General features: G+C 44.0%; 1 protein-coding gene across 1 annotated transcript in view; it reads right to left on the bottom strand.

Annotated features, from left to right (window-relative positions):
- PLD1 (phospholipase D1) overlaps positions 1–26,129 on the bottom strand; it is a 208,444-nt gene extending 182,315 nt beyond the window's left edge. The window contains exon 1 of the mRNA XM_057738033.1: positions 25,883–26,129. The gene's annotated coding sequence lies outside the window, so the exon portion shown is untranslated. The remainder of the gene's footprint in view (positions 1–25,882) is intronic.
- Positions 26,130–26,849: the final 720 nt, after the last annotated feature.

A 26,849-nucleotide genomic window follows, 5' to 3' on the forward strand; every position in this document is an offset into this window, starting at 1 on the left:
TGCATCTGTTACTGAGACCTCTTATTTGAATTTTATTCCTTCTCTCCAATATCTACAGAATACCTTCAATCTGCTATGCATTCTGCTAGGCACTGAGGATTCAAGGATGACTACGATATTACGTGCAGAAAGCTGGCAAACTCATGGAGGAGGCAGCTTACATCGCCCAGTAGACTGTGTACAGGGTGCCTGAAGATGCCGTGCAAACACAGAAGGGGGCAGACGTGAGTCAGCTTGCAGGGAAAGTGGGTGGTCAAAAGAGGTATAAGATGTTTCTATCTAGAAGTGGACAAGAGAGGAAAGGCATCTGATTCAAAGAGCCCAAAAGCCGGGGAGCACATGGCAGCTCTGGCACTGAGAATCCCTGCAGAGACAGACACAGAGACAGAGACTGACAGCGTGGGAAGGAGGAAGGGAAGGAGAGAGAGGTAGAGAGGATGTGTGTATATATATTGGGGGAGCTGGAAACGACGCTGAAAAACCACGTGACAGTCACAAGAGAAGAGTCTTGCTGGGAGTCTGAATGTTTGTGGGCCCCCCCCACCACCAAATTCATATGTTGAAATCCGAACCCCCAAAGGGGATGGTATTAGGATGTGAGGTCTTTGGGAAGTGCTCAAATCATTAGGGGGAAGTCCTAACAAATGGGATTAGTAATTTATGAAAAGATTTAGCGAGATCCCTAGCCCGTTCAACAATGTGAGGATACAGTAAGCAGGCGCTGGTTATGAACCAGGAAGAGGGCTCTCACCGCAAAGCGACCATGCTGGCACCTTGCTCTTCGACTTCCAGTTGCCAGAATCGTAAGTAACAAATGTCTATTGTTTATAAGCTACCAGTCAGTGGTATTTTGTTACAGCAGCATGAATGGATTGAGACAGATCTTGAATGCCATGCTAGGGAGTTTCAGATCCAGTCTTTGGAGGTGGGGAGCATAGAAGGGTTTAAGCCAACCTGTGTTTTAGAAAGAGCACTCTGTAAAGCTGGAGGCAGAGAATTAGCAGTGTCCCAGTATTCCATGTGCTACGAGCCCACTTGGGCAGTGGCCACAGCGGGAATGGAAAGGAGGCATCAAGGAAGAATTCAGCAACGAGCTGAGTTAGGAGGCAGGGGGGCAGGAGGTCAAAGATGACCACGTGTCTTACTTAGACGAGGAGGTGTGGGCAACGCCATTGTCAGAGGTGTGCAGGGCCAAGATGGGGGGTGGGGGAAATGGAGTGTCATGGCCCCAACTTCAAGAGGACTGGGGGTAAGTCAACAGGCTCAAACAGGCGCCAACAATGGACCAGCTGAACGCCGTGCCGAGGCCACTGGGTTAGGCAATTCAACATCATGGTGATCTTCCTGGGCAGTTCCAGCAGACGAGGTCAGGGAGCAGGAGAGCACAGACGTACTGCAGTAAAGGGAAAAAAGCAAGCGAGAAGGAGGGCCCAGACAAGGTCTAGACATATGGGGAAGACTTGGGCATTCCGAGAGCTGAAGGGAAAGATTTAATAGTGTTCAATGGTTTCATATCTGAGGGGGCGTGTCCCACAGGAAGTCTCATAAAGGAAAGAAAAACACACAGAGAGGAACTTCCAAGCAGTCTGACATGGATAAGAAAGAGGGAAGGGAGGATGGAAATGTTTGGAGTCTAAGGGGATTCTGAGGGAGTTCATTCCTATGGCCTGTTTTCTTGGAGAAGAAAGACACAAGGTCAGTTACTGAGAAACGGGTGGAAGTTTATTTGCTGCCTACTGTGTGCATTGTTCTAAGCTCTGTGAATACAAAAGAGAACAGACAGAGAATGTTATATGTTTATATGTTACATATAAAAACCTCCCGCTCCCAGTAAGCTTACATTCTAAGTGAGGCCCTGACACTGGAAAGCATGCTTTTAAAATTGGACCAGTTAGCAAAGACCCAGCTGTTTTTACCTTCATACTGAGGTCTAGGAACAGAAAAGGTAACGCATTCAAACTTCAGACTGTTATTTTGCAATGACAAATAGCCTCATCCAATTATCATCCACAAATAAACACACACCCAAAGATCCAGCATATTTATTAAGAAAATTAATTTCTAAAAGAATATATATATATATAACTCAATCATTCTGTTTAGAGGATTCTTTCAACAAAAGATTAATGAGCATCTGAATCTCATCAGTAAAAACAGATCTGCAGTGCTACTAATTTTTGCTTCAATTACAAAAGCTACTATTGGTTTGAATAAAGAATGACAGGATCCATTAGCATCTCCATATAAAGAAGACTCATAAAAAGGCATAAGTGAGAAAAAATATTCGTGCTTTTAAAAAACTGGGCATCTTAGGGATGTAATGTACATGATAAATATAATTAACACTGCTGTATGTTACATATAAAAGTTGTTAAGAGTAAATCCTAAGGGTTCTCATCACAAAATTTTTCTTCCTTTCTTTGTTTATCTATATGAGATGATGGATGTTCACTAAACTTATTGTGATAATCATTTCATGACGTGTGTAAGCCAAATGATCATACTGTACACCTTAAACTTATACAGAGCTGTATGTCAATTATATCTCAATAAAACTGCAAGGAAAAAACTGGACATCTTACCATGAGTTTTAAAAGCAAATCTTAAGTTCTGTTAACTTTGATGCGTTCACCACGACTGATAAGCCTAAAAGCTGTTTACTTGCCTAATGAAAACATCAAAAATAAAGTCTTAACTATGTATGAGAAACAGAAGGAAACCAAAGCAGAAAAATAATTAAAATGCACAATTAATGCCAGGCCCTCATTTTAGCTACCAATCAGAGCATCAGTCCACCTTCTGCCAGAATATCAGAAATGAAGAAACACTGATTTGTTTTTGCTCTCTCTCTCTCTAGGTGACAACTAAGTAATGGTGTATGATGGCTTTGTGATGTGTCAACTTGGCCTAGTGGCACTACATTCCCCAGAATTCTCTTTCACACGTCTCCAGTTAGGGTTAACTATGAGGGGGTATGGACTCCTGAGAGCTGCAGTAAAGTGAAGCAGCAGCCATGCTGCAGTGTACACCCTGTGCCCAGGCAGTCGGTCAAAGGCTAATGTAGCACCTCTGTGGAGGGATTGTGCGGATATAATCAAGATAGCTAATCCATTGACTTTAATGAGTCAAAAGTATGATCATACTAGGTGGAACTGATGTAATTGGTTACAAGCCCTTTAAAAGAGGGGTTAGGCTCTCCCTGAATTCAGAGACTCCAAGCTTTAGCTCCTGCTCCAGTCCTCCAGTCATATTTTCTTCTTGATCGACTGCCTAAGCATTTCAAGCACTCTTAGGCAGCCCCTCAACTAAGCCAATGCCTTAACAGATTAATCCCTTGATCTATATAACCTACCAGCTCTGCCTTTAGGGTAAATGCTGGCTGATTCATGATGTTACGGTTATCACTGTTGAGAAGACACAGACGAAGACCTCTCGGTGTGGAATCATCCAGAAAGACACTAAAGAATCTCACTCTTGCACAAGCTCTCTCCCCATCTCTTGCAATAACAGCCAGGAGAACATAAGGCTGTGGGTTAATTAATTCTTCAAAAATGAGATTTATAATAATTTAGAGATATGGAGTGAATTAAACACAATGCTGGCAGCTAGTCAGGGCTCTGTGCCTAAGCTCTGACCAATGAGAGGTAAGTTAGGAACATTGGAAATCTGAGACAGAGCTTTGAAAAGGGAGATGGCCTGCTCTTCTTCCCTCTTCATTCTCTGCCTGTAATGTAAATATAGTCATCCCTAGTATCTTTGGGGGATTGAGTCCAGAACCATCTCCCACCTGTGGGTATCTGCCAAAGCTAAATTCCCTTATATAAAATGGCATAGTATTTGCATGTAAGCTATGTACGTCCTCCTGTTTATTTAAATCATCTCTAGATTACTTATAATAACTAATACAATGTAAATGCTATCCAAATAATTGTAAATACAATGTAAATGCTATGTAAATAGTTGCCAGTGTGTGACAAACTCACATTTTGCTTTTTGGAAAACGTTGCCTTTTTTTTTTCAATCCGCTTGGATGCGGAACCCACAGATAACGGAAGGCAGTCTGAATGATGGCTGGAGCTCCAGCAGCCCTCTTGGACGTGGGTCACATCCTGGAGACTGCAGATTGGAGAGCTAAAGAGAGCCTAACGATTCCTGCTATCGTGCCAGCTCTCAACTGCCTGCTTCCAGACTGCTTTTACATGGGAAATAAAGCCACTCTCTGGGGTCTCTGGTACTTGTAGGTAGCTAAACACAATACCTAACTGATATCAGGAATGTTTTCTCTAGTTTTCCTACTTCCTTAGTGGTAAACTAACACATCTAAGTTGCTGTGTTATAAGGAATAGCTATATTTACTTTCACTGCTATGTGCATGGGGACACATTAAGAATTTAAGAGGATTAGAGCAGTGAAACAATCACAGTGAAAGCCCACCTTTATTTCTCCATGCTTCTATGCTTTGGCAAAAGAAAACAAGAGAAGTTTACACAGTCTGAGATAAATGCCTTCGTAAAGCCACTAACTTTAATTCCCATGGGATAGAATTTCACACGGCAGGCCTGTGGTCACATCTAAATCCACTTATTCGACAGATTTGTGCTGTAGAAAATTCACACTCCTATCTCTTTCGATAGGCTCTGTCTTTTCACGTCAGAGTCATCTAATTTCTCCCAAACCAACAACCCTTGAACACGTCTGGGGTATATTTTTTGCCGAATGCAAACCACACGCTCATTTCAAAGCCTGCAATTCACTTCAGTAGCACTGGGCTTTCGGGCTGTCCATGAACATAACCACCAAGAGTGGCATACACTTTGGGCGGTAGCCTTGCCAGCTTGAGCTCTTAATGCATCCCTCTATCATGGTGAAACACTGTCTGACACACCAGGCAGCTGACAACTGTGAGAAAAGAAAAAAAAAAAAAAATCAGGCCCATGACCAAGGGGAGAATGAAGTGATTAATACGGAAAACACAGCAAGAAACATCAAACAGGAAAAAGTTGACATTTCCTTTAGCTTAAAAACCTTTAGCTTAAAGTAAATTTGTTTTCTTCTCACCCTGACTATCAAAGGCTGAATCAAAGTATTAACATGGTACAAAAGTGTCAGATGTCTTCCTATCTCTGGGTCACTGATGTACCACAGAGTCTTTGACTCCTTTTTTAGAGGGAGGAAAGGAGGCAAGGTTAACACCATCATAACTCTGCATAGAAAAGCTTATAGGAAACTATACGCGTAAACACAGTGGGCCAAGCTGTTCCCAGCAGAAGCCACAATCCTGCCTCAGCTCCTTTGTTCCTGCCATTTCCTGCCTTTCAGAGTTCCCTGGACATTCTCCTCTGTGTGGCTGTTGGGCTCCTAACCCCTACACCATCCCTTAAACACGCGTGTTCCTGGAGGTTCTGAGCCCTTGCTGGTCTACCTGCCGACGCTCTCATTCTATGGATGCGTCCTCCTGGGAAGGGGGTCTCAGTCACGCGTGGTTTCACCAGCTTTACTACTCTCAACACCACCGCTCCTTCCCTCGCTTTCTCCTGAATGCCCAGTACCCACCGGACTGTCCCACAGGCACCCCTTCTATCCAATTCCAAACTGAGCAGAATTAACCTTCTCTACCTCAAACCTCGATGGCATCCTCTCTGCCCTTGCCGCAGCCCGGCCACACATGCACCACCTTCCATGCTCCATGCCTCAGTTACCGGCCCCACCACGCGCCCAGGGCCCACGTGCACCCTTGTATCCACTCCACCTCACTGTCCCACTAAGAGCAGTGGGGGCTACACAACCCCCGGATGACATTCATACACTCTGGGGGTTTGGCTGGATCAGAGAGGCTGCTGGCCGTCAGGAACTCACCTGCACCAGCCGCTCTGCAAGGGGAGAGGGGCCCCGCAGACAGAGGCACCTCTGTGACTTCCAGGGGCCAAACCAGGAGAGGGGAGAGGGGCTGTGTCCCTGCCCCGCTCCAGACGGGCCAGGGCTGCTGCGGTGAGCAGTTACAGGAAGAAATGGAGAAGGCTGTCTTCCCTCCCACCTCTGTGAGTCACAGAAAAACAAACCCAGCAACTTCATGTTCCTGGAGATAAATCTGTGTGGGGCACACGCCAGGTTCTAACATCCTTCAAAAGCCCCCTCCCCGAGATTTGCAAACGTGGGAAAGCAAGGCCTGGCGCATGGCTTCCTGGGCACGGATGCCATGGTCAGCTACGGTGGGGGTGGGCACGGATGCCATGGTCAGCTGTGGCGGGGGTGGGGCCGCACCCTCCGTCCCTGTGGCTCACAGTCACCAACGAGAACCCCGAAGAGCAAGGGCCTCTGCAGGCGCACAGATGACATCTCAGAGGCTCCAAGAACCTCTAGAGCAGACTTTTATTAAAGGTTCTGCATACGCATGTTTGGACAGAAACCAGTGAAACGTGCATTATCTTTAGCAACCAAACCTCATTTGAAGCCTCATGCTGGTGGGATCTGAAGACATTTCCTATTTCACTCCTAGGATAGCTCAAGTACATTTTTCCCTGACTCCGGACCACTCTCCTTCAAAATATTTGTACAGATTGCCACCAAAGTGATCTTCTGAAAAGATAACTCCAGGAGTGTGCTAGGCTGGGTCATCCCAGATCCTGAGAGCTGACTGGTTTCAGAAATTTTATGAATCAATTGTTAAACACTAACAATTATTCACAATTAAATTATATAAATTTACAATGAAATAAATTATATTAACCCCAAAGGTAAGAAATACTTGAAATTCATCACTTTATTGCTTTAGTACATGTGAGTAATATCTATGCTCTTGGGTTGCTTAGGTCTGTTTTACTGTCTCTGGAAATGCTATATAATGTTGTCTACTGTATATCTCTTCCCAATTCCCTATAACTTGAAATCGGCCATAATGGGAACATTTTCATATGGAAATTGACAAACCCTACAAGTCATAGCCTGATTTTTGTTTTGTTGATTGTCTAGGCTTAAGAAAGTGATGGAGAAAATGTTAATGTGTGGTACCTATTGTAGTTCTATTGTGAATAAAACAAAAAGTTGAGGCAATATTCTTCTAGTAAAATCCAACTCATAAAGAAGATGCTTAATGAGCAAAGGAAGTTCTGGGATATGCCTTCATTGTTTCACTTTCATCTTACTTCATATTGTAATAAGAAAGCATCAACTGTCCTCTCTTGTCAATTGTAACCATAGGTTGGCTATAGATACAAGAGATCAGTGAAAACTGCCATCAGAAACCTGTTAGCTATTTGGACTTTACAATAAAGAATACTGTCTATTTTATCATTATTTGTAAATTGTGTACTACACATCTCTTACATTAGTAAAATTTATTACTGCTACACACACACACACATTTTTCTGGAGAGCTGGTTAAATATTTGTTAAACATTTATAAGCATACCATTGAATAAATCTTTGTTAAAAATCCCTCAGTAGCTCCCTGTATCAGCCACCTTTTATGCACAACTTCAAATCCTCTCAAACTCACCTTGTATTCCTGCCATTGCAGTGGCAGCCAGTTCCATGAAGAATCCAGCCAGCTTCACACGAGTGCAGCCTGGCAGGGGCTCTCCATCCCAGGCTCCTTTGATGCTGTTTCATGAGGTACCCATCAGAACCCACCTGGCAATCAGACAGGCCCAGTCTGAAAAAGTGGGGCTGCCTTTAATCAACGGGAGACAAGAAACAAGAATAAAAGCTTCTCCCTTTTCTTCTCTAGCTGACCTATGCTAAGATACATTTTACAAGATCTCTCCTAAGATCCCTTGGAAACAAGCAACCAATTGCTTATAGCAATGGCCAGCTCAATAAACTCCTCCTTGTGTTGGCTTTGCCTCCTTCCCTGTGTGACTCTTTCTGGTCCTTCACTCCTGCTCCCCAGATGGCATTCCCAAGTAAACTACCTGACACAAGACTCTCCCACTGGATAGAGTCCAAGCTCCTCATCTTAGCAGTAATGGCCCATCTGAACCTGGGCCTTTCCTTCCCTCCCCTGCTTCATTTCCTAGCATGTCACACCAGCTCACAAAGAATACACATACTCTTTCCCTTCTCTGATGCTTTCTTCACGCTGTTCCTTCTCTCTGCTTAGAATTCTCCCCAAAGGATGTGCAGAGAGATATAAAAGTCTGTGATTTACTACAACCACAACCTTACAAATGAACAAAATGTGGTCCAGAGTAGAATGTCTGGCACAAGGCTTTCAACGGTTAATTTAAGACAGAGCTGAAAACTCTCAAGTTTTTATGGGTTTCTGCTTCTGGTTCCTAAAATGTCCACGAATATCTCTATTCTAGTCCTGAAAGTCTACTGAATTAAATGTTTCCTCTCTCAGTTTCCCAAGATACATGGATTTCCATTTCCCTTTAAACTTATTACTTTTTATTGCCTAAACCATTTTGTTTCTCCCTAAAGAAGCAGATAGTAATTGACTTTTACTCAATGATTGAATCCAATCTCTCAAACATTTGCTGGCCACTTTATGCAAGCACTTATGAGGAGTGCAGTGGGGAAGACAAAAATGAATAAAAGGGACTTCCCTGGTGGCGCAGTGGTTAAGAACCTGCCTGCCAATGCAGGAGACACAGGTTTGATCCCTGCTCCAGGAAGATCCCACATGCCTCGGAGCAACTAAGCCCATGTGCCACAACTACTGAGCCTGTGCTCTAGAGCCCGCATGCCACAACTACTGAGCCCACGTGCTGCCACTACTGAAGCCTGCACGCCTACAGCCCATGCTCCACTACAAGAGAAGCCACCGCACTGAGAAGCCTGAGCACTGCAACGAAGAGTAGCTCCTGCTCATCACAACCAGAGAAAGGCCATGTGCAGCAATGAAGATCCAATGCCAGAAAGAAAGAAAAAGAAAGAAAGGAAGGAAGGAAGGAAGGGAGGGAGGGAGAGAGAGAGAGAGAGAGAGAGAGAGAGAGAGAGAGAGATAAAGAAAGAAAGAAAGAAAGAAAGAGAGAGAGAGAGAGAGAAAGAAAGAAAGAAAGAAAGAAAGAAAGAAAGAAAGAAAGAAAGAAAGAAAAAGAGAAAAAAACCCTTAAAAAATGAATAAGATGTTCTTTACTCAAAAGGAGTTGGTAATTCAGTGGGAAAGACAGGGCTGTGCGCAAATATACTAATACACAGTGTGATTATTATAATGGAAGAATGAGTCCAGAAGGTTTAAAATATTTGCTATACTCATTTAAAAAATATATTTGTAGAACACATATCAAAAAGATGTTCACACGCATGGTACATAAAATGAAGGAAGCGCAGGTAGACACACTAAGAAAACTATAAGCAAAATGAAGAAAACTATAAGCCATCAAAAAGGCTATTTACAGATGTAAACATTTTAGAGCTAATGATTAACCCAGATCAACCAATTAACAAATACATGAGTACCTGTTATCTACTAGCCATTTAATTTTTGTACAAATACATTCTGTAATATTTCAGACAATCAACAACCCTCAAAACGTTGATTACAATCATACAAAAAAGAGACCTTTAAGGGCGTCTGATCCAGTCACCTCCTCAAGAAACCAAAGTCCTACTAGGTTCATTTTCTTATTCAACCTACCTCCCCGGAGAGATCCAGCCACCCTCGTTCCTTCCCAACAACTCGGACGTGAATCCTCAGTCTCTCTCAGCCTTTCCATCTCCTTCATCCCCGGGAACCAATCAACTACCAAATCTGTGGCTTCGGCACAAAGCCACCCTACATCCTTCCCACCTTCATGTTCTTCTCGCTTGCAATTCCTACCTGGCCTAATTTGCAGTCACTCCTGAAATCGCTCCTTCCCAAGCCATCCATCACCGTGCGGGAGCTGCCCTTCCCAAGCACGGCTCTGATCACGCTCTTCCCTTGCTGCCAAAATCCCAAAACCAAAAACGTGTTTAGTTTAAATCTCCAGCTCTCTCCTTCGCAACGCCATCTGTTTCTGGTTGCTCTTTCCCCCACACCAACCCTCCAGTCCACCGAGGCTACACGATACCCCTACTCCCACACACGCTCTGCACTCTCCCTGGCATCAGGAGACTGGCGTGGTGCCAGCCCCCCCAGTGCCCTACCTGATCAGGCTTTATCCACCTGTCAATATCCCGCTTAACCTTTCCCTCTTCCATCAGGGCTTCTCAGATCTCCGGCGGGTCATGTATCTTTTGACTCACTTCTCCACGCTGTTTCCCACTGCACATTACTTGTACTTACTTCACAGCGTTTAATCTTTGAATTGTCATTTCTGATGTGTCAGCTAAACCATTAGATCAGTGGTTCTCAAAGCGTGGTCCCCAAACCAGCAGCATCAGCAGCATGCGGGAACTGGTCAGAAATGCAAATTCTCCGCTCGGCAGACCCACTGAATCAGAAACTCTAGGGTGAGGCCCGGCACTCTGTGTTTTGATGACCCCTCCAGGGGATTCTGAGGCACAGTGGCGTGTGAGAACCACTGCCCTAGACCGTAAATCCCCCGAGGGCAGCGGCGAGGACGAAGATTAATTCATCCCAGTTCCAGAGGCTGAGCCCGAAACAGATAAGAGTACCAGGGGAATTTCCGGAAATAAATTGCCCAGGGTCACTAAATTAGCTGCAGAGACAAAACCAGAATTCAGATTATCCTGACTATCAGACCAGAGTTCTTTGCAGCATGTCCACAGTTTCTGATAGGGAATTCGAACTGTTTAAATCCATGCATAAAAAGCTACATGGAATAGGAAATGCACTTACATTTCCTAATAATGACAGATTGTACAATAAACAAATCAGGTCATTTTCAATCTGTCATCTTCAAAATGATGAATTAGTTAAGCTGGCCAAGAAGGTTTACTTAGAGACGCCCTGTTTGCATGAAAGGAGAAATCCTGTAGGAACTGAAGAATAAGCAGTCACTGTGCGTGTTCTTCAAGCTTCTCATGGGACTCACTATTAACAAGTAAATTATGCCCACAGAATGATTTCTAGAGGCTCAGAAATTTGTCTTTTTCAAACTTAGAAGGTTGTCTTTTTTAAAAACACATTATACTATATTGTGTATATCTTTCTTTTGAATGCATATTTTTTTAAGTTAGCAGCTTTTGACCAAAACATATGCAAATATCCTAATAATATGAAAAAAACTGGCATGTACTGATGTGAATAAGTTTTTCAATTACTCATTTATTTTGAGCCTCCTATTGACTAAAGTTAGCTAAAATTTTGAGAGTTCATTCCTTTTCTCTCAATCTTTGGAATTTTCAGAGGCTTATTTCTCCTTAAGTGCTGTTCTTTCTTGAGTTTTGTGATGGCTGTCGTGTGAGAATAGTAAAACCCTTTCTCCATTTTTTTCATGACTTATTTGTAAAATGATGGATGAATAATAGATAAATGTAAATATCATTGACCCTTAAAATGTGAAACCTAAAGAAACTTTAAAGGGAAGGAAAAAGCACTTAGGCCACTGAATCCAGGTAACACCCACACTTGTATCGTGTTTGTCCTACTGTTGTATAATTGTGTGGGTAAAAAATACTGCCTGCGTATCAGTAAACAAAGGATGCTGTAACCATCAAGCCAGCAGTCACTGCAGCCACCCCCAACTCTACACCCTGAGGGGATTCAGGATGGAGAAAAGTAGGATACTGGCCCCAGATAGTTAAAGTGCATATCAAAGGAATAATTTCAACGAGCCCAGACTTTTGTATCTTCCCATACATAGAAAAACACTAAATCCATGAACTTGAGGTGTCTGGTTTTCTTTAATTATCGGTAATCTGTTGATGTTCTGACTACCTGGTTTTTGTTACAAAAACGCCTATATATCCTGGCTCCTCCCTTACCTCTTTCAGAGCAGTCCCTCAGAGCTAGCTGAGAGGCTGTCTTCCGGGCAAAAGTCCTCGGTTCTGTCTGCCAAATAAAATATAATTCTCAACTTTTAGGTTGTACATTTTTTTCAGTTGACAATCAGCAACAGTAGGAAAGTGAGTTGAATTAAGATCAAAGTGGACTGAGAATGAATTGGGAGATTGGGATACCAAATTTTACACTCAATATATGCAGTTTATTGTAAAAAATTAAAAAATTAAAAATTAAAAAAAAGTCAAAAAAAAAAGATCAAAGTGGACTGATGAGAATGCTGAGGGTGTGATGCAAAACTAAATGATGAGGGTGTTTTCAATGAATCGCTACCACTTAAACATCCTTTACTAACATAACTCTAAACCCATTTTTGCAGCATTAAGCAATGGGTCTACACTTTGCAGAAAACCAAGCCTCTACTTTGGGCCACACTGTCCTCCAGGCCTACCCTCTGAGGAGAAGAGGCTGCAGGGTGGCTGATGAGCCCAGAGACCACTCAGGACCTACATGCAGCTGAGGGGATCACCACCCTCCCTGCCCCAGAGCTGTGCTAGCTCTCTCGCACTGCATCAGCTCTGGGGGCTGTGGTGACAAGGACCCCAAAGCCAAAGAAGCCCAGACCCTGCCTGAAGCCATGCCTATCCCTCCCTGCCCCAGACCCAGCATGATTTGTGAGCCACAACAAAAGAGAAATTACACTCATCATTTCTAGTCATTCCTGCTCAATGCATGTATGGTCATTTTAAGTTATGGACAAATTTCATAGCCTTCCTGAGCCACTGGCCCTAGGAAATCAGGGTGGAAGAAAACGTTTACTCTATAGAAGTCATCAGATTAAGGGTCTGTGACTCAGTGAATAAACAAATAAATTCAGAAAAAAATCCCGGATGGAATCAGGAGACGGTGTCAACATAGGTACCAGTTTGATGAGAAAGAATGAGAATGAAATGTTTGCTCTGGTCGTGTTAAAATAATTCTAATTACAGTCAATTAAGTGAGGTGCTTATCCTTTATGCTTAGCTTGTGCTTAATTACCATGCGATATCACAGTAACTTCTCAACATGTTCTAAATTAATACTGTACCCTTTATTTGACTGTAATAGGAAATTCTTCACACCTGTCTAGCCAGAGCTCACTCAACTCTAGGCATATTAGCTGATCTTCCTGGGAACTGACCCATAGGCCGGGTTTACTTTGCCATTTTCGGAGTCAATCATGCAGGTGATAGGGACAGAGTAAAGGGACAAAGCAGGTGATTTAATAGTTAATCCCATTAGGGAATTGTAAGTAGAGAAAAAAGTATGGGAGACCCCTGTAAGCTAATGATCACTCAAGAAAGCAGGTTTGCTTAACCCCAAAACCAAGCAGACTGACTTAGCAACAAAACCATGCCACAGCAGCATGAGACATGCCCCCAAAACAGTAAATCAGTGGTGGAAGGAGACCCACATCCTGCCCCGCGAGGTCAGTAAGTTAATGATTCCTAGGACGCACTCCTCTGCACACACTACAAACAAAAATATAAGGAAAAGGTGACATTATAGTATACTAAAACCTGAAATGATTTACCATATTTTAGTACGTTACCTCCTTTTTGCTCATTTCTACTGCGCCATGACAGTCCCAGCTTGACAATGTAGGGACAAGGAAACTCGCCCGCCCAATGCAGAGGAGGAGCTGATGATGGAAGCTTGACCTCCTCTCAAGAGTCAGGAAGAAAGTGGTCTTCCCTCCTCCCCACTCTTCCTTTGATTATAAAACGGTAGCCCACTAAGATCTGGGCCTCGGCACTCCCTTGCTGGCCGGCTTGTAAGCCTCACAAGTGTCCTATTCTAATAAATCACTTTTTACCTATCACCTTGCCTCTTGCTGAAATCTTTCCGGGCTGAGACATAAAGAATCAAAGCTCCTCGAGCCTCCTACGCTCTAAGTTGCATTTCTGCGGTTTCCCTGGGATGGGTTTCAAACGCCTTAGAGGAGGACTGAGTACTCAATGGGGCATCAGAACACGCGGGCTACATGGGGAATCCACCACATACTAAGCCAGCAGCCAACACCTGACTCGGAAGCATCTTTCTGACCCAAATGGTCAGGTCATGTGGTCTCCAAGTGTAACTGTCTACTCACAACTTCGATTTAAAAAAAAAAAAAAAAGAGGAACTTGCCTGTGACTAAAACCACTCCCTAAAGAGCTTCTGTATGTGAACTGGCACAGAAACAAGAACACTGAAAAGCACTGGACTGTAGAACAGAATCGACTAATGAAATACAAAAGAAACTCTAAAACACTGAGAGAAGTAAAGGGAATGAAATATTCTTAGGATTTTTTTCCTCTATTTTAAGCCAGTTCAATAAGCATGTTGGGATCTGCTATACATTAGACACTTAAGTGCTTTAAAAAAGAGGTGAGCTAGGGACTTCCTCAGTGGCACAGTGGTTAAGAATCCATCTGCCAATGCAGGGGACATGGGTTCAATCCCTGCTCCAGGAAGATCCCACATGCTGCGGAGCAACTAAGCCCACAAGCCACAACTACTGAGCCTATGCACCACAACTACTGTGCCCACGCACCTAGAGCCCTGCTCCGCAACAAGAGAAGTCACTGCAATGAGAAGCCCGCACTGAAATGAAGAGTAGCTCACCACAACTAGAGAAAGTCCACGCGCAGCCACGAAGACCCAATGCAGCAAATAAATAAATAAAAAATATCTGAGTCCATACTGATATCTATAAATAATTGAATAAATAAACAAGTGGGGATGAAAAGACAACTCTCCCATGCAGAAGAATTCCAAATCATTTATGCAGCTACCTGTCCCTTCCTAAGAGGTGGTGTATAACTCTCCATCTCAATAGTGTGGGCTGTGCGGAGAGACTTCCTTCCAATGAGTACAGTATCGAGGGGCAGAAAGAGTAACTTCACAATGGAGACACTTTCCAAACACTCCCTCAGCCAGGTGATCAAGGTCAACATCAAGTAGTGATAAGTCACGTTGATGGTGTGTACCCTTGACATGATGTGATGAGACCACCTCTGTGGTCTTCCTCTCAAAACTCATAACCCCAGTCTTATCATGAGAAAAACATCATGAAAATTCTGAGGGACATTCTACAAGATATCTGTGGAGTACCTAACCAGTACTGCTTTAAACAGTCAAGGTCATCAAAAACATGGAAAATCTGGGAAAGTATTATAGCCCAGAGGAGCCTAAGGAGACACGACAACTAATGTAACATGGTATCCTGGATGGGATCCTAGAATAGAAAAATGACTTAGAGAAAACTGAGGAAATCTGAATAAAGTGTGGATTTTAACAATAATGCATTAGTATTGGTTCATTAATTACAACAAATGCGCCATCCCAATGTAAGATGTTAATAAGAGAGGAAACCATAGTTTACCCTGTAAACCATCTTCACAACTTTTCTGTAAATCTGAAACAAAACGTTTATTTTTAAAAAGGTAAATATACAAAAGTCATGTTTTTTAATGAGATGCTTTTATTGAAAGTGAAGTTCATAGAAGGTCCAGAGCTCTGCTCTCTACATCTCTGACCCAACCCTCGGCTCCAACCCTAGCTTGCCCCTGCAACGCAGAGCAGTTTGAAATCACCATCGTGAAAAACGGGTCCGTGTTATCCTTACAAAACACCAGCCCATTTCAGGCAGCCTAGCAGGTCTGGGCTACACGACTCAGTCCAGCCTTCAACTGACTGTATTAGACCACAAGCTCTGTGCAAGCTGAAGCACATCTGAGCCGCTGTACAAGCACATGCTGAGCACTCTGCTGGCACCAGAAGCCTCTGCTGACAAACTCAGCAGCACCAGCACGAGCAGCACTGGTGCAAACAAAGTGATGACTTTCACCACCAGCCCTACTGGCTTTCCTTGGGCACACATCTGCAAAACTTACTTCCCCATTAGTCAAGTCTGTTCCCTGTGAGATCAGACAGGACAAACCTCTCCAACGCGCCCTGCTGGCCTGCTGGAGTCTCACAGAGTGACGCACACCCGCCTCATCCCATCACCCCACCCAAACACTACCTCTGGTAGAACTCAGAAGAGGAGCCAGAGAGAGGAGTTTCCCGAAATAGATCAGGTTTATTTTATACTACTTTCAGGTTTAATGGATCCATTTTATCACAGATTAGTCACCCACAGAACAAATGGGTACAGCTGAATCAAGCCCTTACATGCTCTCTGCAGATGAAAGGTAACATTCACAAAGAGAGCTACAGATTTTGCTTCCTCTTGGTTGAGAGTGGCCCTTGTTCCAAATGGAGGTAATATCTCAGTAATGAATCACTGTCACGAGGGTAACATCTGTGGAGTCAGGAAAGCATGATTACGAAAACAGATGCATCACTTGGGAACCCAGGGTTCACACTAACATCACACACTTCTGTAGCAGTTTGGAGAGGCATTCATTTTACAAGTACTTAGAGCATCCACTACAGGCCAGGCAAATCCCAGCTCTCATGGAGCTTATGTTCTTATGTAGAAAACTCAATATTCAAGGAAATGAGACATGAAGAAATACTCAGATAGTGACAAGTGCTGGGGTGAAAATCACCCACGGTGAAAGGCTAGGACCATGAGGCTCTGGGCAGGGTAATGCGGACGGAGCAGGCAGGCAGAAGGGATGGTCAGGGAAACACTTCCCAGCGAGGCAACATCTGAACTTCTTGTCGTTGACCCAAATGTCAACAAGATGCAAGCCATGCAAAGACTTGGAAGAAGGGTGTTGCTGGCAGAAGGAATGGCACGATGCAAAGGCCCTAAACTGGAACCAGGTTGGTGTGTTCCAGAAACAAAAAACCTCCCGACAACCCCCAGAGATGGGCAACTGTCATTCAGAAAGGTGAAAACGGAGGCCAACGTAGAAATAAACCCAGCACGGCCGACTTCCCTGCTAGTCTCCAAGCGCCACGCAGAGCTGTGTCCTTACGTGGGAATCTAGGCCCCAACAGAACTGAGCTCGGGGAATCAGGCCCTTGTCTGAGAAACAGGTTCATGGGGCAAAGAGGCAGCCTCCAGAAGCTGTTTCACAGGAAGAGAATTTGAGGCCAAACATAAAAAAAGGCTCCCATACAACGTGGCCAGGACCCAGCAGCCCAAATGACTCGACACAGGGCACACGAGGCCCCAGGGCTGGGCAGCAAGGGCCCACAAGGGCCAAGCGGGTGCATGGGAGGATCGTCAAAACCCCAAGGGAGGACTTCCCTGGTGGCGCAGTGGTTAAGAATCCACCTGCCAATACAGGAGACATGGGTTCGATCCCTGGTTCGGGAAGATTCCACAAGTCTCAGAGCAACTAAGCCCATGCGCCACAACTACTGAGCCTGTGTGCTACAACTACTGAAGGCCGAGCCTAGAGCCTGTGCTCTGCAACAAGAGAGGCCACCACAATGAGAAGCCAGGGCACCGCAACAAAAGAGTAGCTCCTGCTTGCCGTAACTAGAGGAAGCCTGCAAGCAGCAAAGAAGACCCAACGCAGCCAATAAATTAATTAATTAAAAAAATAAAAAAAAAATTAAAAAAAAAAGAAAAAGAAAAACCCCCAAGGGAACTTACAATATACTGCACTGAGTCTCCCCCACCCTAAGAATCCCAATTTGGTAGGTGTGTGACAGAACCTTGGAATCTGAATTTAAATAAGTTCCCAGGTGATTTTGTGTAGCCAGACCTAGGATGGCTGTGATTGGGAGTGAGGAGAGGGCAAGCGCATCCTGGAGGGGGAAGGTGAGTCTGAAGAATCCTGTCTCTGCAAACGAACAGAATCAAGGATTAAAGTGAATGCAGTTGAGGGAAAAAGCATTTGCTATAACTTAATATCCATTCATAATTTAAAAGATTATTTTAAAAGAAAAAGGGAAGTAAAATTTTATAATCTAATAAAGATTATCTAAAAAATGTATAACTAACATCATTTATGGAGAATTTGAAAGTATTCTCCTGGGCACAGGAGTGAAACAAGATTGTCTGCTATTACGGCTTATATTCAACACCATTACAGATGTCATATTTAATGCAGTTAAACAAGAAAAAGGAAAAAATCTTATACAAGTTGGGAAGAAAAAAAATTAAGTGATGCAGTTGAAATAAAAACATATACAGTGTGTGTGTGTATAAATATACATATGAAACCAAAACTGTACTAGCTAATAGGAAAAGACAGTTAAGAACATTGCATAGGGGCTTCCCTGGTGGCGCCATGGTTACGAATCCGTCTGCCAATGCAGCGGACATGGGTTTGATCCCTGGTCTGGGAAAATCCCACATGCCTCGGAGCAACTAAGCCCATTGCCACAACGACTGATTCCCCAGTGCCACAACTACTAACACACATGTGCCTACAGCCCATGCTCTGCAACAAGAGAAGCCACGCAATGAGAAGCGCACGCACTGCAAGGAAGAGGAACCCCCACTTACCACAACCAGAGAAAGCCCATGGGCTGCGACGAAGACCCAACACAGCCAATTAATTAATTAATTAATTAAAAAAAAAAAAAACATCGCATAACTAATTGTATTCCTTTCCGTCCAACCACATCTCCAAATTCAAGAGACATTACATTTGTTTTCAACATAATGTATTTAATGTAAGTTTAAAATCTAAACTTAGGCAATTTGATGTTTAGTAATGTCATGTTTAACATGAAATTCCTGAAAATTTAAAACCAGCTCTCAGCATGAGCCCGTTCCAGCGCACCACTGGCAAAAGCTTTTTTTAAAAAAAAAAAAAAACAGAACAATCCCCTGCCTTTCCTTTCCCTCTTCAGGTCTTAGTCTTCTCTTCCCTACAATAAATGTACAGCAGTGCCTTCACATTTGCTCCTAGGAGCCCCATGGTTCCAGCTGCGCGGGGGCAGCTGGTGCCAGGAGGTGGGCGGGGAGGGGGATGGGAGGAAGCAGCTGGCTCACTGGCCCCCCCTAGCCGTGCTTGGGGTGTTCTACATACTGGGGTTTCACAGAAGAGCTCATTCAGTAAAGGGGTTCTTGGGGGCAGGGGCGGGGAACAGTAACCACGACTTTTTTCTTCAAGTGTGAAAACTGCTGGTCTAGGTTACTGACACACAGTCCACACTTTGACCCATGACTCATGCAGGTGTGTGTACCCACACCCCTATAAAGCTGCTGGTGCCAGCGATGCTCTCCTCCCATTTACTGTGAAGCTAAAGAACGTGCTGGGAGGGATATTTTTCCAACACAGCACGAGCTAGTTGACTCTCACCTTGAGAGGGCACTCTATTCTCAATTCCAAATACATTTAAAAGATACACTCTATACAGACACTCAATAAAGAGCAATGAATCATGCGTCTCCTACTAAATGCTATCCTACACTCATAAGTTAGGAAAAATCAAATTTTCTACCTAATGTCAAAACACATATCCAAAAAGTCTGATTATCAAAGGTATACAGCCTATTCTCTCTCGTTGTAACCAGCTGTGTTGCCACACGTTTTCCTAATGGTTCTCATTGCCGGGGTCTCATGGAATGCCATTCTCACTCAAGAATTCCTCCCGGGCAAAATTAATTTCTCCCTCCTCCATACTGCCATCGGGCCCCACATCCACGTCTCCCCCGGCAGTAATTCCCGTTTACCTGGTTACTTGTGGATGTCACTCCTGCTGAATTTGGGGTGGAGCGGGGAAGGAAGATGTGAAAGAGGGGAACCTAACACTTACGGTGTTATTTCTACGTGCCAGGCTCTGCGCTAAGCACAGGCATTGTTTCCTGTAGTCCTCACAATAATCCTATGAGATAGCTACCACTGTTACCCCCATTCTACGATACGGAAACCAAGGCACAGGGGATTTTTCAGTTACTTGTCTTCGGCCACATGGTGCTAGAGTCCTCAGGGTCTGAATCCCAGCTCTCTGGCTCCCAGGACAAGGCCCGTGGTCATTACTCCTCCCAGTGAGGAACCTGTGGGGCTCGACTGCGCCTTATGGTTATCTACCTTCCTTGCCTTATATGACCCGCTTTGCTTTGTCACTGCCTCATCACCCTGCATTTCCAGGCCAGACACTGGCCGCTTGGGAGGGGGCGAGGCTTAGGGTTAAAAATCTTTGCTCTGTGTTCCTAGCTTTGAAATATTGAGCATCCACAATAGCCTATGGGGTGATTTTTTTTCCTTAGGATAATAGAATTCTGGAACCCGCAGTGCATCTCAATCCACCGCTACCTCCCCAATCTCCTTATTGCAAAGGACTCTTTCATCAGAAGTTGGGTAGAAAACACTGCAGGAAAAGGACAATAAAATGAGTACAGCGGCTAATTCAAAATGCTACAGACGGTCCACTCCACATCAATAAATGTATTTCTAACAATAGTTAAATGGCACAATAGAACAAATAAGTAAAACACACTGTAAAAACCTTTTCTGGAAATATTTACATATCTTGAATAATGAATCAAACCATCTTACCATCTTCCTTTATCCATTAAATGCACCCTTTGATTCAGCTCACACCTACTGTACACTACGATCGACAGTGGAGACACAAAAATGGCAAAAACACAGTCTGTGACCTCTCGCAAGGAAGATGGGTGATAAAAATAATTTCAAACCCAGTGATTCTAATATCATGCTATATGTAAAATTCATTCATATAAAAATAAACAACAATAGACTAGGTTGGTATGAAGATCCTAAGCAGGGGCTAAGAGTTCCCTGGTATCTCCTTGTCCACATGCTCTGTTGACTAGCAATGGTTTTAAGCAACAGTAAGCTCACTTCAAGATAAAGATGTGAATGAAAGACTTGAAGCTGTAAAACTCCTAGAAGAAAACATAGGCACTATGCTCTTTGACAATGGTCTTAGCAATATCTTTCCAGATGCGTCTCCTTAGGCAAGGGAAGCAAAAGCAAAAATAAACAAGTGAGACCACATCAAACTAAAAAGCTTCTTAACAGCAAAGGAAACCATCAACAAAATGAAAAGACAACTTATCAAATGTGAGAAGATATTTGCAAATCATATATTCAACAAGGGGTTAACAGTCAAAATGTACAAGAATGAGTCAAAAATTATCTGCACTCCTGTTATATTAAAACTTCTATAAATTCTATAGCCAGAATGCAGATAATTTTTGACTTATCCTCATATAAAGAACTCATATAACTCAACATCAAAAAAACAAACAACCCAATTTAAAAATGGGCAGAAGAGATGAATAAACATTTTTCCAAGAAGACATACAGATGGCCAACAGGCACATGAAAAGATGTTCAACATTACTAATTACTAGGGAAATCCAAAACAAAACCGCAGTGAGATATTACCTCATGCCTGTCAGAATGGCTGTTATCAAAAAGGCAAGATACAACAAGTGTTGGCAAGGATGTAAAGAAAAGGGAACCTTCATGCACTGTTGGTGGGACTGTAAATTGGTGTAACCGCTTGGGGAAACGGTGTGGAGATTCCTCAAAAACTTAAGAATAGAACTACTATATGATCCAGCTATCCCATTTCTGGGTATTTATCCAAAGAATACAAAATGCTAATTTAAAAAGATATATGCATCCCTATGTTCACTGTCACATTATTTATAATAGCCAAGATATGAAGACAACCTAAGTGTCCATCAATGAATGAATGGATAAAAAAGGTGTGGTATACACAATGGAATATTAATCAGCCATAAAAAAGATGAACCCTGCTATTTGCATAATATAAATGGACCTTGAGGGTATTATGGTAAATGAAATAAGTCAGAGAAAAATAAATACTATACGATTTCTTTTGTGGAATATAAAAAACCAACAAAAAGCAAAAAACTAAATGAACAAACCAAACACATAGATACAGAGATCAGAGTAGTAGCCGCCAGAGGGGATGGGCTGGGATGGTGGTGGGGAGCGTGAAATGGGTTAAGGGGGTCAACTGTATGGAGACAGATGGAAACTCAATTTTGGTGGCTGCAGTGTAGACAGAAGTAGAAATATAATGTTGTACACATGAAACTTGCATAATGTTATAAATCTCTGTAACCTCAATAAAAAAAATAATCACTTCAAGATAAACCAAAGGAGAGAGAATTTTCAGCTACGTTTGACATTTCAAAGGGCATTGTTATAGAGAGACCACGCAGAAACCCGGGCTTGTGTCACGAACTGACAAAGGCTTCAGCACCCTGTCTTCCCCTGCGCCGGCTCCTTTCTCTGCACTGGCTCCTCCCTCCCTCTCTGCTGCCTTCCTTTTCCCATGTTTATTCCTTATTCTCCTTCATCCAAATGTACTTACTGTCTGCAAGAGTCTACTTGGAAAAAAATCACTGTTGAATACTGAACTTTGATTTTGCTGTCCTTAGTATAAAGTTTGTCACTTTACGCCCCTATAAGTCTTTCCCTCTCTCGACAAACGACCAAATGAAGTTACTTTTATTTCCATGTTGCTCTTGGCTGATTTTCTTTTGTGCGTCAGGGGCTTTCAAAAGGTTCCCAACTCTAGATCCAAAAATCTCAAAAAATGATTGAGCACAGAATAAAATATTCCTCTCATCCAGAGGGGAGCCCACCAGCATAGGTAGGCACCACCAGCAGCTGGGGAAGGAATCAGGGGTTCTGCAGCCCTGAGTGGCAAGACTTTCCCGGGCCCACAGGTGGCCACAAGCTTCTGCTCCATCCGCCTGGGACATAACCCAGGCCTCTATTTATAGCAGATTAACTCTGGGATGGTCATAATGATTATTAAAGTATTGAAGCATTTCCCCCCTGATTGGCAAATACTGCCCCCACCAATACACACCCTGGCCTCCCTAGATCCTCCCAGGATCCCTGTCCCAAACTCCTTACAATCGAGAGGTAAGAAGACCAGTAGAGAGTCTCCAGGACCCTGCCCCAGTGCTCACAGAGCTGGACATAACCACACCCCACTTTAATTCCCTCTACTGAAAAATGAGGGACTTGAATTGATTCTCTGAGTTGCACTTCAATTGCAATTATGTCAAATTATTTACCCCTGAGGACAAGGACAAGATAGGAATATAACAATATGAAAAAAGTTCATTTGTGAGGAGGGCGGAATCTCAGGTTATATTTTTCTGATGAGACAGCGGTGCCAAAACCCTGGGTTCAAGATGCCTGGGATGGAACCCTGGCTCTACCATGGGCTAGTTGTATGATCTTGCTGTGTCTCAAATTATCTTATCTATAAAATGGGGATGGTAGGACTATTACCTACTTCACAGGGTTGTTTTGAGAATAAAATATGCTTATGTTTGTAAAATGCTTAGAACAGTGCTTGGCACACAGTAAGCACCTTTAAGTGTTGATTAAATAAGCAAATCATTTTATTCTGTCCTAGAATGTTTGTTCAATAAATTCAAAAATGAAGCAAATTTCATAACACAAAGGAAAAAATAACTGTGACAGTATGGAATACTTACATATCCATACACTGTTGTTTAATAACCCAGCACTAAAACATCTGGGATCCAGATTTTACACTGCACTGTGAATTTAGGGAAACTAACACATTGGAAGGTATTTCCACCGTAGCATGAGATACGATTTGTACCATTCCTTTTCTAAGCAGAAATGCCACAGGCTTATGGGAAATTTAGGTTACGAGTTTCTCATTTTAACCCTGCAAGAACATTTATCCACATCTTGGTGGGAGAATACACTTTATTTTGTGGTGCTAAGACTTAAAGGATTACAAACATAAAACCATACCTCCCATGCTACAGCTTCTCTTGCGAACACAATAACTCAAACTAAGAGTTTAAAGGGCCATATCTTATGTGCTGGGTCCTCTGGCATCAGTCTTCAGCAAACATCTAGAGTGGAAAGGAAACTGCTACACCTAGCAGCTTAGCTTGATCAAAACTCCTTTTCGTTACTAAAAGGCTGCCACAACCTGAGCTCAAGCATAAGTTAGAAACATGCAACTGCACTGCTAAGGAGACAAAAGTATTTCATTTTTTTGTTAGCGATTAAAGAGAGAAAACTATCAACAATAGCTCCAGGGAATTAGCTGGCGGTCCAGTGGTTAGGACTCAGAGCTCTCACTGCCCAGGGTCAGGGTTCAATCTCTGGTCAGGGAACTAAGATCCCGAAAGCTGACCCGCGTGGCCAAAAAAACAAAAAACTCCCTTATCTGTTTCTCCCACTTAATAACTAAACCTCACAGTAGCTTTATACACAAATTTAAATAGCTCACAAGCTTATCCTCATAGAGTAATGTATTAGACCTCTCCTGATGGTGGTAAGATTTACTAAACACAGTTTGGCTATAGCTTTTCAACTTTCTTCTTTAAAAGTGAGTTTCTCTAAAGCTATGAGAAGGAACCCAAACTCTGCTTAGTGAAAAAACTAAAGCTTGCACTACAATCACTACCACAAAATGTTATTAAAACCATTAAAAAAATGAAAAGAGTTTTGTGGAGGGATAGTGGTGATGGTAACACAATAATATGAAAGTACTTAATGACACATAAAAATAGTGGATAAATGGTTTTGCAGGGTTAAAAATAGTTTAAATGACATTTTATGTTATGTGTATCTTAGCACAATAAAATTAAAATGAAATAAAATAACTAAAAAAAAACCTGTAAGAGTTAAAGGTAAATGAATTTTCTAACAAATAATTTTTAATTAAGAAACACATTTAGTAATCAGACAACTTCCAAGGAGCTGCGTCCCCCAAGACCTAGCTGTAAGTGAATCAACAAGCCTAAATGAACGTTAGACAGCACTTCTCACCATGGTTCTCAAATATTCTGACATCAGAGACAAACATGGTAAAGACACACTTTCCTCAAAGCCTTAACTACTCACACCTTTTACATGGACTGTGAATTATACTAGATCCTGAGAAGACAGGCTGGAAGCTCAGACAATTAGTGAAAAGATCCTCAAACAACATTTAAAGACTGTGTACAGTTCATTTGTATGTATGTTATCACAAAACATTTAATACTGAAAGAAATTCTTATTCAAATAGGCAGTGTGTAATTGTGGAGTCTGTTAATAGTTCAAGCTGTAGATTCTTTCCATTCTTTATACTTTCACTGCACCACCATTAACTAGCCATTTAACACAGCATAGAGGTCTCTGGATACCTCGTCTCCCCCAAGTCCTGAGAAAGCGCTCAAAGGGCGATCTAAACTGTAACTGGCATGCCCGGAGGATAAAGTTAAGGGAACTCCTCATTCTGGGGAAAAACCTAGCCATAATCAAATGCAGAAACCCTTGGGGTCATTAAGAATCCACCTGCGTTTAGTACTTCACAGAGGAAGTAAAGAAGGCAATAACCAGAGACTAGGCGAAGGAGCAAATATAGGCGTGGCGGTAGTTCTGGACTGATTCTACAAGGGTAGTTCTGAAGGGCGTCACAAAATCCTATCCAAGGCCTGGGGCATCACGCTCTTGGATCTGAGACCTAAGTCCCACAGACCTGGAGCTGGAGCGAGAAACACAAGTTCCTTTACACAAGCCCAGCCCCTTGTCCCCTTGTCCCAGCGTCATCACTTTGTGGGCGCCACAGGGGGCAGCTGGGTGGCCACACGCCCGGGACGGTGCATCTGGAGGGCTGGGCTCTAAGCCTCGGAAGGCAGCACTTCCTGGTCGGTCCGGGATGCCGGTCCCATGGCGCTCGCCATCCCGGTCATCCCACAGCGCACAAGAACTCCAGGCGCCCGAGATGACCCGGGGTCACCAGACACACTGCACTGGGGGCCCCCGCGGCGAGGTAGACGGGAACATCCTGCAGAGGACGCGCCCAACTTCGGCGCGGCTCTGCGCTGCAGGCGGCCGTCCGCCCGGGCAAAAGTGCACGCCCCAGTTGTCAGCGCCGACTGCAGGAACCCGGGACGAAGGCGTGCCCAGGAGGTCCCCGGAGACTGCCGGGGAGGCCGGTCCCGCGAGGCCGCACGGAGCTGGCGCCCGCCGCCGACGCCACGGCCAAGGTTCCGTGCAAGTTGGGCGGGGAGCGGCCCGCCGCCCGGGGCCGCCAGGAGGAGGGACGAAGGGCGAGCGCAGCGGAAAGCGGCTCCCGCGCGAGCTCCGCGCGCCCCAGCCGCGGCGCGGCTCCTACCTGTGCGGCGAGGGCGGCCGCGGGCACCTGCGCGCCGGCGGCGGGTGCTCGGGGCTCCGGCGCAGCTGGCACCGCTGGAGGCAGGGGAGGAGGGAAGGAGGGAGGGCCTGAGCGGGGACCGCGCCGTCGCCCGGAACTCGGCGCCCGGATTCGCGCTGGCCAGGCGGGGGTGGGGCGAGGCGGTGTCGGTCCGGGTGCGTCGCGGCGCGGGCGGGCCGCCCCCGCTGGGCGGGAGGTCTCCGGCCGCTGGGCCGCTCTCCTGGTCCCCGTTGCTGAGTCTCTCTTCCCCCCGAGTTTCATAACTCAACCGCATCAACCTAGGGAACATTCACTAGCATATTTATTAGTATCAGGTACTCTTGAGCCGCCAAGTGCCCAGGCATTGTTGTAAGAGCTTTGCCTGTGTTATCTTATCCTCGTCTATCGCGGCTGGTAGCCACAATCCGTCTCTGTTCCAAGTAGGGGAGAAGAACCAAAAAGTGTAGTAACTTGCCTGAGGTGACGCAATGAAGAAGTAGGAGCTTTGTCGACGTCATCTATAAGCCTTCTTCCAACTCCCTGGCGGTAGGTGTTATCACTAATTTACAAGCAAGTCTTGTAGAAGACTTGGTTGTCTCAGAAAAGTGAAGACTCAGAAAAGTGAAGGAAGCAGCCTAAGGTCACCCAATCAAGAGCGCTGGAGACTGGAATTTGTGTCTTGATATCTTTGAAGCTCAAGCTGGGTATAATTCAGAAATCTCAGTATAAAATGATAATCCAGGAGTAAAACATGGACAATTTCCCATTCTACCCATGGAACTGTCAAAATACAGCAATTTTGATGTCCACGTAGAATAAAATCTTAAGAAAAAAAGAACCAGTTGTCATGTGGCTTGACTAGCAGGCTTTTCGGAATATAGCTTCGAACATAGGCCACCCTAACCTCATTATACAACGCTGCGATCTGCCAAAGCCAAAGGAAGCTATC

This window comes from Hippopotamus amphibius, chromosome 6 (assembly GCF_030028045.1).
Source record: "Hippopotamus amphibius kiboko isolate mHipAmp2 chromosome 6, mHipAmp2.hap2, whole genome shotgun sequence".
NCBI classification, from domain to species: Eukaryota; Metazoa; Chordata; class Mammalia; order Artiodactyla; family Hippopotamidae; genus Hippopotamus; species Hippopotamus amphibius.